We start from the raw sequence: 15239 nt of genomic DNA, 5'->3' as shown, positions 1-15239 counted from the left end.
TGCTCTACCACCTAGTGTTTCCTAACCTGCTCTACCACCTGGTGTTTCCTAACCTGCTCTACCACCTAGTGTTTCCTAACCTGCTCTACCACCTGGTGTTTCCTAACCTGCTCTACCACCTGGTGTTTCCTAACCTGCTCTACCACCTGGTGTTCCCTAACCTGCTCTACCACCTGGTGTTTCCTAACCTACTCTACCACCTGGTGTTTCCTAACCTGCTCTACCACCTGGTGTTTCCTAACCTGCTCTACCACCTGGTGTTTCCTAACCTGCTCTACCACCTGGTGTTTCCTAACCTGCTCTACCACCTGGTGTTTCCTAACCTGCTCTACCACCTGGTGTTTCCTAGCCTGCTCTACCACCTGGTGTTTCCTAACCTGCTCTACCACCTAGTGTTTCCTAACCTGCTCTACCACCTGGTGTTTCCTAACCTGCTCTACCACCTGGTGTTTCCTAACCTGCTCTACCACCTGGTGTTTCCTAACCTGCTCTACCACCTGGTGTTTCCTAACCTGCTCTACCACCTGGTGTTTCCTAACCTGCTCTACCACCTGGTGTTTCCTAACCTGCTCTACCACCTGGTGTTTCCTAACCTGCTCTACCACCTGGTGTTTCCTAACCTGCTCTACCACCTGGTGTTTCCTAACCTGCTCTACCACCTGGTGTTTCCTAACCTGCTCTACCACCTGGTGTTTCCTAACCTGCTCTACCACCTGGTGTTTCCTAACCTGCTCTACCACCTGGTGTTTCCTAACCTGCTCTACCACCTGGTGTTTCATAACCTGCTCTACCACCTGGTGTATGTAAATGTGTTTCCTCACCTGCTCTACCACCTGGTGTTTCCTAACCTACTCTACCACCTGGTGTTTCCTCACCTGCTCTACCACCTGGTGTTTCCTAACCTACTCTATCACCTGGTGTTTCCTAACCTACTCTACCACCTGGTGTTTCCTAACCTGCTCCACCACCTGGTGTTCCCTAACCTGCTCTACCACCTGGTGTTTCCTAACCTGCTCTACCACCTGGTGTTTCCTAACCTGCTCTACCACCTGGTGTTTCCTAACCTGCTCCACCACCTGGTGTTTCCTAACCTACTCTACCACCTGGTGTTTCCTAACCTGCTCTACCACCTGGTGTTTCCTCACCTGCTCTACCACCTGGTGTTTCCTCACCTGCTCTACCACCTGGTGTTTCCTAACCTACTCTACCACCTGGTGTTTCCTAACCTGCTCTACCACCTGGTGTTTCCTAACCTACTCTACCACCTGGTGTTTCCTAACCTGCTCTACCACCTGGTGTTTCCTAACCTGCTCTACCACCTGGTGTTTCCTAACCTGCTCTACCACCTGGTGTTTCCTAACCTGCTCTACCACCTGGTGTTTCCTAACCTGCTCTACCACCTGGTGTTTCCTAACCTGCAGTGTTTCCTAACCTGCTCTACCACCTGGTGTTTCCTAACCTGCTCTACCACCTGGTGTTTCCTAACCTGCTCTACCACCTGGTGTTTCCTAACCTACTCTACCACCTGGTGTTTCCTAACCTGCTCTACCACCTGGTGTTTCCTAACCTGCTCTACCACCTGGTGTTTCCTAACCTGCTCTACCACCTGGTGTTTCCTAACCTGCAGTGTTTCCTAACCTGCTCTACCACCTGGTGTTTCCTAACCTGCTCTACCACCTGGTGTTTCCTAACCTGCAGTGTTTCCTAACCTGCTCTACCACCTGGTGTTTCCTAACCTGCAGTGTTTCCTAACCTGCTCTACCACCTGGTGTTTCCTAACGTGCTCTACCACCTGGTGTTTCCTAACCTGCAGTGTTTCCTAACCTGCTCTACCACCTGGTGTTTCCTAACCTGCTCTACCACCTGGTGTTTCCTAACCTGCTCTACCACCTGGTGTTTCCTAACCTAATCTGCCACCTGGTGTTTCCTAACCTGCTCTACCACCTGGTGTTTCCTAACCTGCTCCACCACCTGGTGTTTCCTAACCTGCTCTACCACCTGGTGTTTCCTAACCTGCTCTACCACCTGGTGTTTCCTAACCTGCTCCACCACCTGGTGTTTCATAACCTGCTCTACCACCTGGTGTTTCCTAACCTGCTCTACCACCTGGTGTTTCCTAACCTGCTCTACCACCTGGTGTATGTAAATGTGTTTCCTCACCTGCTCTACCACCTGGTGTTTCCTAACCTACTCTACCACCTGGTGTTTCCTCACCTGCTCTACCACCTGGTGTTTCCTAACCTACTCTATCACCTGGTGTTTCCTAACCTACTCTACCACCTGGTGTTTCCTAACCTGCTCCACCACCTGGTGTTCCCTAACCTGCTCTACCACCTGGTGTTTCCTAACCTGCTCTACCACCTGGTGTTTCCTAACCCGCTCTACCACCTGGTGTTTCCTAACCTGCTCCACCACCTGGTGTTTCCTAACCTACTCTACCACCTGGTGTTTCCTAACCTGCTCTACCACCTGGTGTTTCCTCACCTGCTCTACCACCTGGTGTTTCCTCACCTGCTCTACCACCTGGTGTTTCCTAACCTACTCTACCACCTGGTGTTTCCTAACCTGCTCTACCACCTGGTGTTTCCTAACCTACTCTACCACCTGGTGTTTCCTAACCTGCTCTACCACCTGGTGTTTCCTAACCTGCTCTACCACCTGGTGTTTCCTAACCTGCTCTACCACCTGGTGTTTCCTAACCTGCAGTGTTTCCTAACCTGCTCTACCACCTGGTGTTTCCTAACCTGCTCTACCACCTGGTGTTTCCTAACCTGCTCTACCACCTGGTGTTTCCTAACCTACTCTACCACCTGGTGTTTCCTAACCTGCTCTACCACCTGGTGTTTCCTAACCTGCTCTACCACCTGGTGTTTCCTAACCTGCTCTACCACCTGGTGTTTCCTAACCTGCAGTGTTTCCTAACCTGCTCTACCACCTGGTGTTTCCTAACCTGCTCTACCACCTGGTGTTTCCTAACCTGCAGTGTTTCCTAACCTGCTCTACCACCTGGTGTTTCCTAACCTGCAGTGTTTCCTAACCTGCTCTACCACCTGGTGTTTCCTAACCTGCTCTACCACCTGGTGTTTCCTAACCTGCTCTACCACCTGGTGTTTCCTAACCTGCAGTGTTTCCTAACCTGCTCTACCACCTGGTGTTTCCTAACCTGCTCTACCACCTGGTGTTTCCTAACCTGCTCTACCACCTGGTGTTTCCTAACCTAATCTGCCACCTGGTGTTTCCTAACCTGCTCTACTACCTGGTGTTTCCTAACCTGCTCCACCACCTGGTGTTTCATAATCTGCTCTACCACCTGGTGTTTCCTAACCTGCTCTACCACCTGGTGTTTCCTAACCTGCTCCACCACCTGGTGTTTCATAACCTGCTCTACCACCTGGTGTTTCCTAACCTGCTCTACCACCTGGTGTTTCCTAACCTGCTCTACCACCTGGCGTTTCCTCACCTGCTCTACCACCTGGTGTTTCCTAACCTACTCTACCACCTGGTGTTTCCTAACCTGCTCTACCACCTGGTGTTTCATAACCTGCTCTACCACCTGGTGTTTCCTCACCTGCTCTACCACCTGGTGTTTCCTAACCTGCTCTACCACCTGGTGTTTCCTAACCTGCTCTACCACCTGGTGTTTCCTACCCTGCAGTGTTTCCTAACCTGCTCTACCACCTGGTGTTTCCTAACCTGCTCTACCACCTGGTGTTTCCTAACCTGCAGTGTTTCCTAACCTGCTCTACCACCTGGTGTTTCCTAACCTGCAGTGTTTCCTAACCTGCTCTACCACCTGGTGTTTCCTAACCTGCTCTACCACCTGGTGTTTCCTAACCTGCTCTACCACCTGGTGTTTCCTAACCTGCAGTGTTTCCTAACCTGCTCTACCACCTGGTGTTTCCTAACCTGCTCTACCACCTGGTGTTTCCTAACCTGCTCTACCACCTGGTGTTTCCTAACCTGCAGTGTTTCCTAACCTGCTCTACCACCTGGTGTTTCCTAACCTGCTCTACCACCTGGTGTTTCCTAACCTGCAGTGTTTCCTAACCTGCTCTACCACCTGGTGTTTCCTAACCTGCAGTGTTTCCTAACCTGCTCTACCACCTGGTGTTTCCTAACCTGCTCTACCACCTGGTGTTTCCTAACCTGCTCTACCACCTGGTGTTTCCTAACCTGCAGTGTTTCCTAACCTGCTCTACCACCTGGTGTTTCCTAACCTGCTCTACCACCTGGTGTTTCCTAACCTGCTCTACCACCTGGTGTTTCCTAACCTAATCTGCCACCTGGTGTTTCCTAACCTGCTCTACTACCTGGTGTTTCCTAACCTGCTCCACCACCTGGTGTTTAATAATCTGCTCTACCACCTGGTGTTTCCTAACCTGCTCTACCACCTGGTGTTTCCTAACCTGCTCCACCACCTGGTGTTTCCTAACCTGCTCTACCACCTGGTGTTTCCTAACCTGCTCTACCACCTGGTGTTTCCTAACCTGCTCTACCACCTGGTGTTTCCTAACCTGCTCTACCACCTGGTGTTTCCTAACCTGCTCTACCACCTGGTGTTTCCTAACCTGCTCTACCACCTGGTGTTCCCCCAGCTGCTTCATAACCTGCTCTACCACCTGGTGTTTCCTCACCTGCTCTACCACCTGGTGTTTCCTAACCTACTCTACCACCTGGTGTTTCCTCACCTGCTCTACCACCTGGTGTTTCCTAACCTACTCTATCACCTGGTGTTTCCTAACCTACTCTACCACCTGGTGTTTCCTAACCTGCTCTACCACCTGGTGTTTCCTAACCTGCTCTACCACCTGGTGTTTCCTAACCTGCTCCACCACCTGGTGTTTCCTAACATGCTCTACCACCTGGTGTTTCCTAACCTGCTCTACCACCTGGTGTTTCCTAACCTGCTCCACCACCTGGTGTTTCCTAACCTGCTCTACCACCTGGTGTTTCCTAACCTGCTCTACCACCTGGTGTTTCCTAACCTGCTCTACCACCTGGTGTTTCCTAACCTAATCTGCCACCTGGTGTTTCCTAACCTGCTCTACCACCTGGTGTTTCCTAACCTGCTCCACCACCTGGTGTTTCATAACCTGCTCTACCACCTGGTATTTCCTAACCTGCTCTACCACCTGGTGTTTCCTAACCTACTCTACCACCTGGTGTTTCCTAACCTACTCTACCACCTGGTGTTTCTTAACCTGCTCTACCACCTGGTGTTTCCTAACCTGCTCTACCACCTGGTGTTTCCTAACCTACTCTACCACCTGGTGTTTCCTAACCTGCTCTACCACCTGGTGTTTCCTAACCTACTCTACCACCTGGTGTTTCATAACCTGCTCTACCACCTGGTGTTTCATAACCTGCTCTACCACCTGGTGTATGTAAATGTGTTTCCTCACCTGCTCTACCACCTGGTGTTTCCTAACCTACTCTACCACCTGGTGTTTCCTCACCTGCTCTACCACCTGGTGTTTCCTAACCTACTCTATCACCTGGTGTTTCCTCACCTGCTCTACCACCTGGTGTTTCCTAACCTACTCTACCACCTGGTGTTTCCTCACCTGCTCTACCACCTGGTGTTTCCTAACCTACTCTATCACCTGGTGTTTCCTAACCTACTCTACCACCTGGTGTTTCCTAACCTGCTCTACCACCTGGTGTTTCCTAACCTGCTCTACCACCTGGTGTTTCCTAACCTGCTCCACCACCTGGTGTTTCCTAACCTGCTCTACCACCTGGTGTTTCCTAACCTGCTCTACCACCTGGTGTTTCCTAACCTGCTCCACCACCTGGTGTTTCCTAACCTGCTCTACCACCTGGTGTTTCCTAACCTGCTCTACCACCTGGTGTTTCCTAACCTGCTCTACCACCTGGTGTTTCCTAACCTAATCTGCCACCTGGTGTTTCCTAACCTGCTCTACCACCTGGTGTTTCCTAACCTGCTCCACCACCTGGTGTTTCATAACCTGCTCTACCACCTGGTATTTCCTAACCTGCTCTACCACCTGGTGTTTCCTAACCTACTCTACCACCTGGTGTTTCCTAACCTACTCTACCACCTGGTGTTTCTTAACCTGCTCTACCACCTGGTGTTTCCTAACCTGCTCTACCACCTGGTGTTTCCTAACCTACTCTACCACCTGGTGTTTCCTAACCTGCCCTACCACCTGGTGTTTCCTAACCTTCTCTACCACCTGGTGTTTCCTAACCTACTCTACCACCTGGTGTTTCCTAACCTACTCTACCACCTGGTGTTTCCTAACCTGCTCTACCACCTGGTGTTTCCTAACCTACTCTACCACCTGGTGTTTCCTAACCTACACCTTCCACCTGGTGTTTCCTAACCTGCTCTACCACCTGGTGTTTCCTAACCTGCTCTACCACCTGGTGTTTCCTAACCTGCTCTACCACCTGGTGTTTCATAACCTGCTCTACCACCTGGTGTATGTAAATGTGTTTCCTCACCTGCTCTACCACCTGGTGTTTCCTAACCTACTCTACCACCTGGTGTTTCCTCACCTGCTCTACCACCTGGTGTTTCCTAACCTACTCTATCACCTGGTGTTTCCTAACCTACTCTACCACCTGGTGTTTCCTAACCTACTCTACCACCTGGTGTTTCCTAACCTGCTCTACCACCTGGTGTTTCCTAACCTGCTCTACTACCTGGTGTTTCCTAACCTGCTCCACCACCTGGTGTTTCATAATCTGCTCTACCACCTGGTGTTTCCTAACCTGCTCTACCACCTGGTGTTTCCTAACCTGCTCCACCACCTGGTGTTTCATAACCTGCTCTACCACCTGGTGTTTCCTAACCTGCTCTACCACCTGGTGTTTCCTAACCTGCTCTACCACCTGGTGTTTCCTCACCTGCTCTACCACCTGGTGTTTCCTAACCTACTCTACCACCTGGTGTTTCCTAACCTGCTCTACCACCTGGTGTTTCATAACCTGCTCTACCACCTGGTGTTTCCTCACCTGCTCTACCACCTGGTGTTTCCTCACCTGCTCTACCACCTGGTGTTTCCTCACCTGCTCTACCACCTGGTGTTTCCTAACCTACTCTATCACCTGGTGTTTCCTAACCTACTCTACCACCTGGTGTTTCCTAACCTGCTCTACCACCTGGTGTTTCCTAACCTGCTCTACCACCTGGTGTTTCCTAACCTGCTCCACCACCTGGTGTTTCCTAACCTGCTATACCACCTGGTGTTTCCTAACCTGCTCTACCACCTGGTGTTTCCTAACCTGCTCTACCACCTGGTGTTTCCTAACCTGCTCTACCACCTGGTGTTTCCTAACCTACTCTACCACCTGGTGTTTCCTAACCTGCTCTACCACCTGGTGTTTCCTAACCTACTCTACCACCTGGTGTTTCATAACCTGCTCTACCACCTGGTGTTTCATAACCTGCTCTACCACCTGGTGTATGTAAATGTGTTTCCTCACCTGCTCTACCACCTGGTGTTTCCTAACCTACTCTACCACCTGGTGTTTCCTCACCTGCTCTACCACCTGGTGTTTCCTAACCTACTCTATCACCTGGTGTTTCCTCACCTGCTCTACCACCTGGTGTTTCCTAACCTACTCTACCACCTGGTGTTTCCTCACCTGCTCTACCACCTGGTGTTTCCTAACCTACTCTATCACCTGGTGTTTCCTAACCTACTCTACCACCTGGTGTTTCCTAACCTGCTCTACCACCTGGTGTTTCCTAACCTGCTCTACCACCTGGTGTTTCCTAACCTGCTCCACCACCTGGTGTTTCCTAACCTGCTCTACCACCTGGTGTTTCCTAACCTGCTCTACCACCTGGTGTTTCCTAACCTGCTCCACCACCTGGTGTTTCCTAACCTGCTCTACCACCTGGTGTTTCCTAACCTGCTCTACCACCTGGTGTTTCCTAACCTGCTCTACCACCTGGTGTTTCCTAACCTAATCTGCCACCTGGTGTTTCCTAACCTGCTCTACCACCTGGTGTTTCCTAACCTGCTCCACCACCTGGTGTTTCATAACCTGCTCTACCACCTGGTATTTCCTAACCTGCTCTACCACCTGGTGTTTCCTAACCTACTCTACCACCTGGTGTTTCCTAACCTACTCTACCACCTGGTGTTTCTTAACCTGCTCTACCACCTGGTGTTTCCTAACCTGCTCTACCACCTGGTGTTTCCTAACCTACTCTACCACCTGGTGTTTCCTAACCTGCTCTACCACCTGGTGTTTCCTAACCTGCTCTACCACCTGGTGTTTCCTAACCTACTCTACCACCTGGTGTTTCCTAACCTACTCTACCACCTGGTGTTTCCTAACCTGCTCTACCACCTGGTGTTTCCTAACCTACTCTACCACCTGGTGTTTCCTAACCTACACCTTCCACCTGGTGTTTCCTAACCTGCTCTACCACCTGGTGTTTCCTAACCTACTCTACCACCTGGTGTTTCCTAACCTGCTCTACCACCTGGTGTTTCATAACCTGCTCTACCACCTGGTGTATGTAAATGTGTTTCCTCACCTGCTCTACCACCTGGTGTTTCCTAACCTACTCTACCACCTGGTGTTTCCTCACCTGCTCTACCACCTGGTGTTTCCTAACCTACTCTATCACCTGGTGTTTCCTAACCTACTCTACCACCTGGTGTTTCCTAACCTGCTCGACCACCTGGTGTTTCCTAACCTGCTCTACCACCTGGTGTTTCCTAACCTGCTCCACCACCTGGTGTTTCCTAACCTGCTCTACCACCTGGTGTTTCCTAACCTGCTCTACCACCTGGTGTTTCCTAACCTGCTCTACCACCTGGTGTATCCTAACCTGCTCCACCACCTGGTGTTTCCTAACCTGCTCTACCACCTGGTGTTTCCTAACCTACTCTACCACCTGGTGTTTCCTAACCTGCTCTTCCACCTGGTGTTTCCTAACCTACTCTACCACCTGGTGTTTCCTAACCTGCTCTACCACCTGGTGTTTCCTAACCTGCTCTACCACCTGGTGTTTCCTAACCTGCTCTACCACCTGGTGTTTCCTAACCTGCTCTACCACCTGGTGTTTCCTAACCTAATCTGCCACCTGGTGTTTCCTAACCTGCTCTACCACCTGGTGTTTCCTAACCTGCTCCACCACCTGGTGTTTCATAACCTGCTCTACCACCTGGTGTTTCCTAACCTGCTCTACCACCTGGTGTTTCCTAACCTGCTCTACCACCTGGTGTTTCCTAACCTGCTCTACCACCTGGTGTTTCCTAACCTGCTCTACCACCTGGTGTTTCCTAACCTGCTCTACCACCTGGTGTTTCCTAACCTGCTCTACAACCTGGTGTTTCCTAACCTGCTCTACCACCTGGTGTTTCCTAACCTTCTCTACTACCTGGTGTTTCCTAACCTACTCTACCACCTGGTGTTTCCTAACCTGCTCTACCACCTGGTGTTTCCTAACCTGCTCTACCACCTGGTGTTTCCTAACCTACTCTTTCCACCTGGTGTTTCCTAACCTGCTCTACCACCTTGTGTTTCCTAACCTACACCTTCCACCTGGTGTTTCCTAACCTGCTCTACCACCTGGTGTTTCCTAACCTGCTCTACCACCTGGTGTTTCCTAACCTGCTCTACCACCTGTTGTTTCCTAACCTGCTCTACCACCTGGTGTTTCCTAACCTGCTCTACCACCTGGTGTTTCCTAACCTACTCTTTCCACCTGGTGTTTCCTAACCTGCTCTACCACCTTGTGTTTCCTAACCTACACCTCCCACCTGGTGTTTCCTAACCTGCTCTACCACCTGGTGTTTCCTAACCTACTCTACCACCTGGTGTTTCCTAACCTGCTCTACCACCTGGTGTTTCCTAACCTGCTCTACCACCTGGTGTTTCCTAACCTGCTCTACCACCTGGTGTTTCCTAACCTGCTCTACCACCTGGTGTTTCCTAACCTACTCTACCACCTGGTGTTTCCTAACCAGTTATACCACCTGGTGTTTCCTAACCTGCTCTACCACCTGGTGTTTCCTAACCTACTCTACCACCTGGTGTTTCCTCACCTGCTCTACCACCTGGTGTTTCCTAACCTACTCTACCACCTGGTGTTTCCTAACCTGCTCTACCACCTGGTGTTTCCTAACCTGCTCTACCACCTGGTGTTTCCTCACCTGCTCTACCACCTGGTGTTTCCTCACCTGCTCTACCACCTGGTGTTTCCTAACCTACTCTACCACCTGGTGTTTCCTCACCTGCTCTACCACCTGGTGTTTCCTAACCTACTCTATCACCTGGTGTTTCCTAACCTACTCTACCACCTGGTGTTTCCTAACCTGCTCTACCATCCTTCCTCCCTGTTGGCACATGGCTCGGCCCATGTGTCAATATTGCTGCATATCTAAACAATGACTTAGGTAAGATTAGTAAATTATCCTTATGTCTGACATGATCATTTTCCACATGTCCAAGTCTTCCTGGGGCATTCGTTCTTGGCTATCCTGTAACAATTCTCTGTCAAGTGTCTTATCTACTTTTAAGATTTATCTGTGCTGCTTTGTCTGTGTAAATAGTAACCTTTCTCTCCTTTCTTATTTCGCAGGCTCTTGTCAATGCTACTATTTTGGCCTGCTGTGCAGAATAATTTCTGGGCAATGGTTCAGTGTCTAACACCTTAGTTCCTGAAACCAACTAAACTTTCATTCCCCTTTTAGTTAGGGTAACAACTACTTCCAACAAAAACATCATATCTCTTCCTAGCGAATTTACTAACCATACACTTAAAAATAAAAAATAAAATACCTGCCTCCCCTCCAACTTTTAAAATTTTTAAACCAATGGAGCCGACAGTCTCTCCATGAATTAATATCCTAAATCTAAGCAATCCAAATTCTCTTCCCCTTTTATTCTTATTCTGTCTTTGGTGACTTTAATATTCACATGGAAAAGTCCACAGACCCACTCCAAAAGACTTTCGGAGCCATCATCGACTCAGTGGGTTTTGTCCAACATGTCTCTGGACCCACTCACTGTCACAGTCATACTCTGGACCTAGTTTTGTCCCATGGAATACATTTTGTGGATCTTAATGTTTTTCCTCATAATCCTGGACTATCGGACCACCATTTTATTACGTTTGCAATTGCAACAAATTAACTGCTCAGACCCCAACCAAGGAACATCAAAAGTCATGTTATAAATTCACAGACAACACAAAGATTCCTTGATGTCCTTCCAGATTCCCTCTGTCTACCCAAGGACAAAAATCAGTTAACCACCTAACTGAGGAACTCAATTTCACCTTGCGCAATACCCTAGATGCAGTTTCACCCCTAAAAACTAAAAACATTTCTCATAAGAAACTAGCTCCCTGGTACACAGAAAATACCCGAGCTCTGAAGCAAGCTTCCAGAAAATTGGAACGGAAATGGCGCCACACCAAACTGGAAGTTTTCCGACTAGCTTGGAAAGACAGTACCGTGCAGTACCGAAGAGCTCTTACTGCTGCTCGATCATCCTATTTTTCTAACTTAATTGAGGAAAATAAGAACAACCCGAAATTCCTTTTTGATACTGTCGCAAAGCTAACTAAAAAGCAGCATTCCCCAAGAGAGGATGGCTTTCACTTTAGCAGTGATAAATTCATGAACTTCTTTGAGGAAAAGAGCATGATTATTAGAAAGCAAATTACGGACTCCTCTTTAAATCTGCGTATTCCTTCAAAGCTCAGTTGTCCTGAGTCTACACAACTCTGCCAGGACCTAGGATCAAGAGAGACATTCAAGTGTTTTAGTACTATATCTCTTGACACAATGATGAAAATAATCATGGCCTCTAAACCTTCAAGCTGCATACTGGACCCTATTCCAACTAACTACTGAAAGAGCTGCTTCCTGTGCTTGGCCCTCCTATGTTTAACATAATAAATGGCTCTGTATCTACCAGATGTGTACCAAACTCACTAAAAGTGGCAGTAACAAAGCCTCTCTTGAAAAAGCCAAACCTTGACCCAGAAAATATAAAAAACTATCGGCCTATATCGAATCTTCCATTCCTCTCAAAAATTTTAGAAAAGGCTGTTGTGCAGCAACTCACTACCTTCCTGAAGACAAACAATGTATACGAAATGCTTCAGTCTGGTTTTAGACCCCATCATAGCACTGAGACTGCACTTGTGAAGGTGGTAAATGACCTTTTAATGGCATCAGACCGAGGCTCTGCATCTGTCCTCGTGCTCCTAGACCTCAGTGCTGCTTTTGATACCATCGATCACCACATTCTTTTGGACAGATTGGAAACCCAAATTGGTCTACACGGACAAGTTCTGGCCTGGTTTAGATCTTATCTGTGGGAAAGATATCAGTTTGTATATGTGAATGGTTTGTCCTCTGACAAATCAACTGTAAATTTCGGTGTTCCTCAAGGTTCCGTTTTAGGACCACTATTGTTTTCTCTATATATTTTACCTCTTGGGGATGTCATTCGAAAACATAATGTTAACTTTCACTGCTATGCGGATGACTCGCAGCTGTACATTTCAATGAAACATGGTGAAGCCCCAAAATTGCCCTCGCGAGAAGCATGTGTTTCAGACATAAGGAAGTGGATGGCTGCAAACTTTCTACTTTTAAACTCGGACAAAACAGTTCTAGGTCCCAAGAAACAAAGAGATCTTTTGTTGAATCTGACAATTAATCTTAATGGTTGTACAGTCGTCTCAAATAAAACTGTGAAGGACCTCGGCGTTACTCTGGACCCTGATCTCTCTTTTGAGGAACACATCAAGACCATTTCAAGGACCGCCTTTTTCCATATACGTAACATTGCAAAAATCAGAAACTTTCTGTCCAAAAATGATGCAGAAAAATTAATCCATGCTTTTGTCACTTCTAGGTTAGACTACTGCAATGCTCTACTTTCCGGCTACCCGGATAAAGTACTAAATAAACTTCAGTTAGTGCTAAATACGGCTGCTAGAATCCTGACTAGAACCAAAAAATTTGATCATATTACTCCAGTGCTAGCCTCCCTACACTGGCTTCTTGTCAAAGCAAGGGCTGATTTCAAGGTGTTACTGCTAACCTACAAAGCATTACATGGGCTTGCTCCTACCTATCTCTCTGATTTAGTCCTGCCGTACATACAGTACCTACATGTACGCTACGGTCACAAGACGCAGGCCTCCTAATTGTCCATAGAATTTCTAAGCAAACAGCTGGAGGCAGGGCTTTCTCCTATAGAGCTCCATTTTTATTGAACGGTCTGCCCACCCATGTCAGAGACGCAAACTCGGTCTCAACCTTTAAGTCCTTACTGAAGACTCATCTCTTCAGTGGGTCATATGATTGAGTGTAGTCTGGCCCAGGAGTGGGAAGGTGAACGGAAAGGCTTTGGAGCAACGAACCGCCCTTGCTGTCTCTGCCTGGCCGGTTCCCCTCTTTCCACTGGGATTCTTTGCCTCTAACCCTATTACAGGGGCTGAGTCACTGGCTTACTGGGGCTCTCTCATACCGTCCCTGGAGGGGGTGCGTCACTTGTGTGGGTTGATTCACTGATGTGGTCATCCTGTCTGGGTTGGCGCCCCCCTTGGGTTGTGCCGTGGCGGAGATCTTCGTGGGCTGTACTTAGCCTTGTCTCAGGATGGTAAAGTTGGTGGTTGAAGATATCCCTCTAGTGGTGTCGGGGCTGTGCCTTGGCAAAGTGGGTGGGGATATATCTTGCCTGTTATATCCTTCCTGTTTGGCCCTGTCCGGGGGTGACCTGTCTCAGCCTCCAGTATTTATGCTGCAGTAGTTTATGTGTCGGGGGGCTAGGGTCAGTTTGTTATATCTGGAGTACTTCTCCTGTCCTATTCGGTGTCCTGTGTGAATTTAAGTGTGCTCTCTCTAATTCTCTCTTTCTTTCTCTCGGAGGACCTGAGCCCTAGGACCATGCCTCAGGACTACCTGACATGATGACTCCTTGCTGTCCCCAGTCCACCTGGCCGTGCTGCTGCTCCAGTTTCAACTGTTCTGCCTTATTATTATTGGACCATGCTGGTCATTTATGAACATTTGAACATCTTGGCCATGTCTGTTATAATCTCCACCCGGCAGAGCCAGAAAAGGACTGGCCACCCCACATAGCCTGGTTCCTCTCTAGGTTTCTTCCTAGGTTTTGGCCTTTCTAGGGAGTTTTTCCTAGCCACCGTGCTTCTACACCTGCATTGCTTGCTGTTTGGGGTTTTAGGCTGGGTTTCTGTACAGCACTTTGAGATATCAGCTGATGTACGAAGGGTTATATAAATACATTTGATTTGATTTGATTTGATATATGTCTGTAGCTCTTTCTTATAACAGTCAGTATCAAATATGGGTTCTGTTTCTAAATATTGACTAAATGTCTCACTGTCTCCCTGTCTGCACTCGTGGATTTTTTTTTGAAAAAACAACATATCTATGGTAGTAATCTCTAAGATTATTACATAGTTGATAAAGCTTATCTCGATACTCTCAATGATCCTGGATCACCACAGATGTCATATATCCCTGTCCGGATGACTTAGAATATGTCATAAATACTTAATATAAGTCTACCATTATTAAACTTGTTCTTGCTAACTTTATAACCTAATTCAACAACAAACTATAATATTATTGTAGCAATTTCACAACCTTGTGTTACATTTCTAACACCGCATACAACAACAGCTGACTACCTAAGGGAAAATAAAACTTTGCTAGATTACTAAACATTACTTAAGCCAAAATAGTGGGAGTTTCAAAATAACCTTATGGCAGTTTTTTATAAACCCACCTTCGCCGCATTTTTAACCCATAATTCTCCATGTGAGTATTGTATAAAGTACTACTACTGGTCAAAAGATAAAACAAAGTTTCAAATAACATAATCAGATCAAAATCACTACTGAAACCCTCCACAAAGAAAAATGATTGTACCCTTATGGCCATAGGAAGAGAGACTTAAGGACGTCTGCCCTTAGTCAAAGGCTATGCCCTTTCTTTCTTCTCATTGGTTCAAATTACAACTATGTCAAAGAACTATAAACTCCATCATAATTATCAATTACACAAATTACCTTAAAATCAGTATCACAAATTACCTTAAATTCATTATCCAAATGGCCCTCCCATGAGGCTGATTAGACCACAAAGGAAAGCCATGATAGATGTCAAAAGTCATACCACCCTTTCAAAGTAGTGTTTCTTACTATATTAGTATATTAACATTTTATACATGTTGTATCCCAGGTTCCCAGAACATTCCCTTAT

The 15239-nt window shown here is 47.7% G+C and overlaps 1 long non-coding RNA gene and 1 pseudogene across 8 annotated transcripts; one reads left to right on the top strand and one right to left on the bottom strand.

Annotated features, from left to right (window-relative positions):
* Positions 1 to 600: 600 nt before the first annotated feature.
* LOC127906172 (uncharacterized) lies at positions 601 to 10400 on the bottom strand. Of its 8 annotated transcripts, XR_008060545.1 has the most exons (8): positions 10305 to 10400; positions 9125 to 9139; positions 8438 to 8491; positions 7372 to 7425; positions 6388 to 6441; positions 5322 to 5375; positions 3365 to 3418; positions 601 to 794 (listed from the first exon to the last, which is right to left on the bottom strand). It is a non-coding gene; the product is annotated as an uncharacterized LOC127906172 (long non-coding RNA). The 8 variants fall into 8 exon arrangements; XR_008060544.1 differs by lacking the exons at positions 6388 to 6441; positions 8438 to 8491; positions 10305 to 10400 and adding an exon at positions 6913 to 6966 and having other exon boundaries at positions 9125 to 9242; XR_008060541.1 differs by lacking the exons at positions 6388 to 6441; positions 8438 to 8491; positions 10305 to 10400 and adding an exon at positions 6778 to 6831 and having other exon boundaries at positions 9125 to 9242.
* A 2024-nt stretch (positions 10401 to 12424) lies between these two features.
* LOC127906169 (uncharacterized) lies at positions 12425 to 13293 on the top strand (annotated as a pseudogene).
* Positions 13294 to 15239: the final 1946 nt, after the last annotated feature.

The sequence above is a fragment of the Oncorhynchus keta genome, chromosome 11 (assembly GCF_023373465.1).
Source record: "Oncorhynchus keta strain PuntledgeMale-10-30-2019 chromosome 11, Oket_V2, whole genome shotgun sequence".
Lineage (NCBI taxonomy): Eukaryota > Metazoa > Chordata > Actinopteri > Salmoniformes > Salmonidae > Oncorhynchus > Oncorhynchus keta.
Note: the sequence above shows the minus strand (reverse complement) of the source record. Positions and strands in the feature narration are given on the sequence as shown.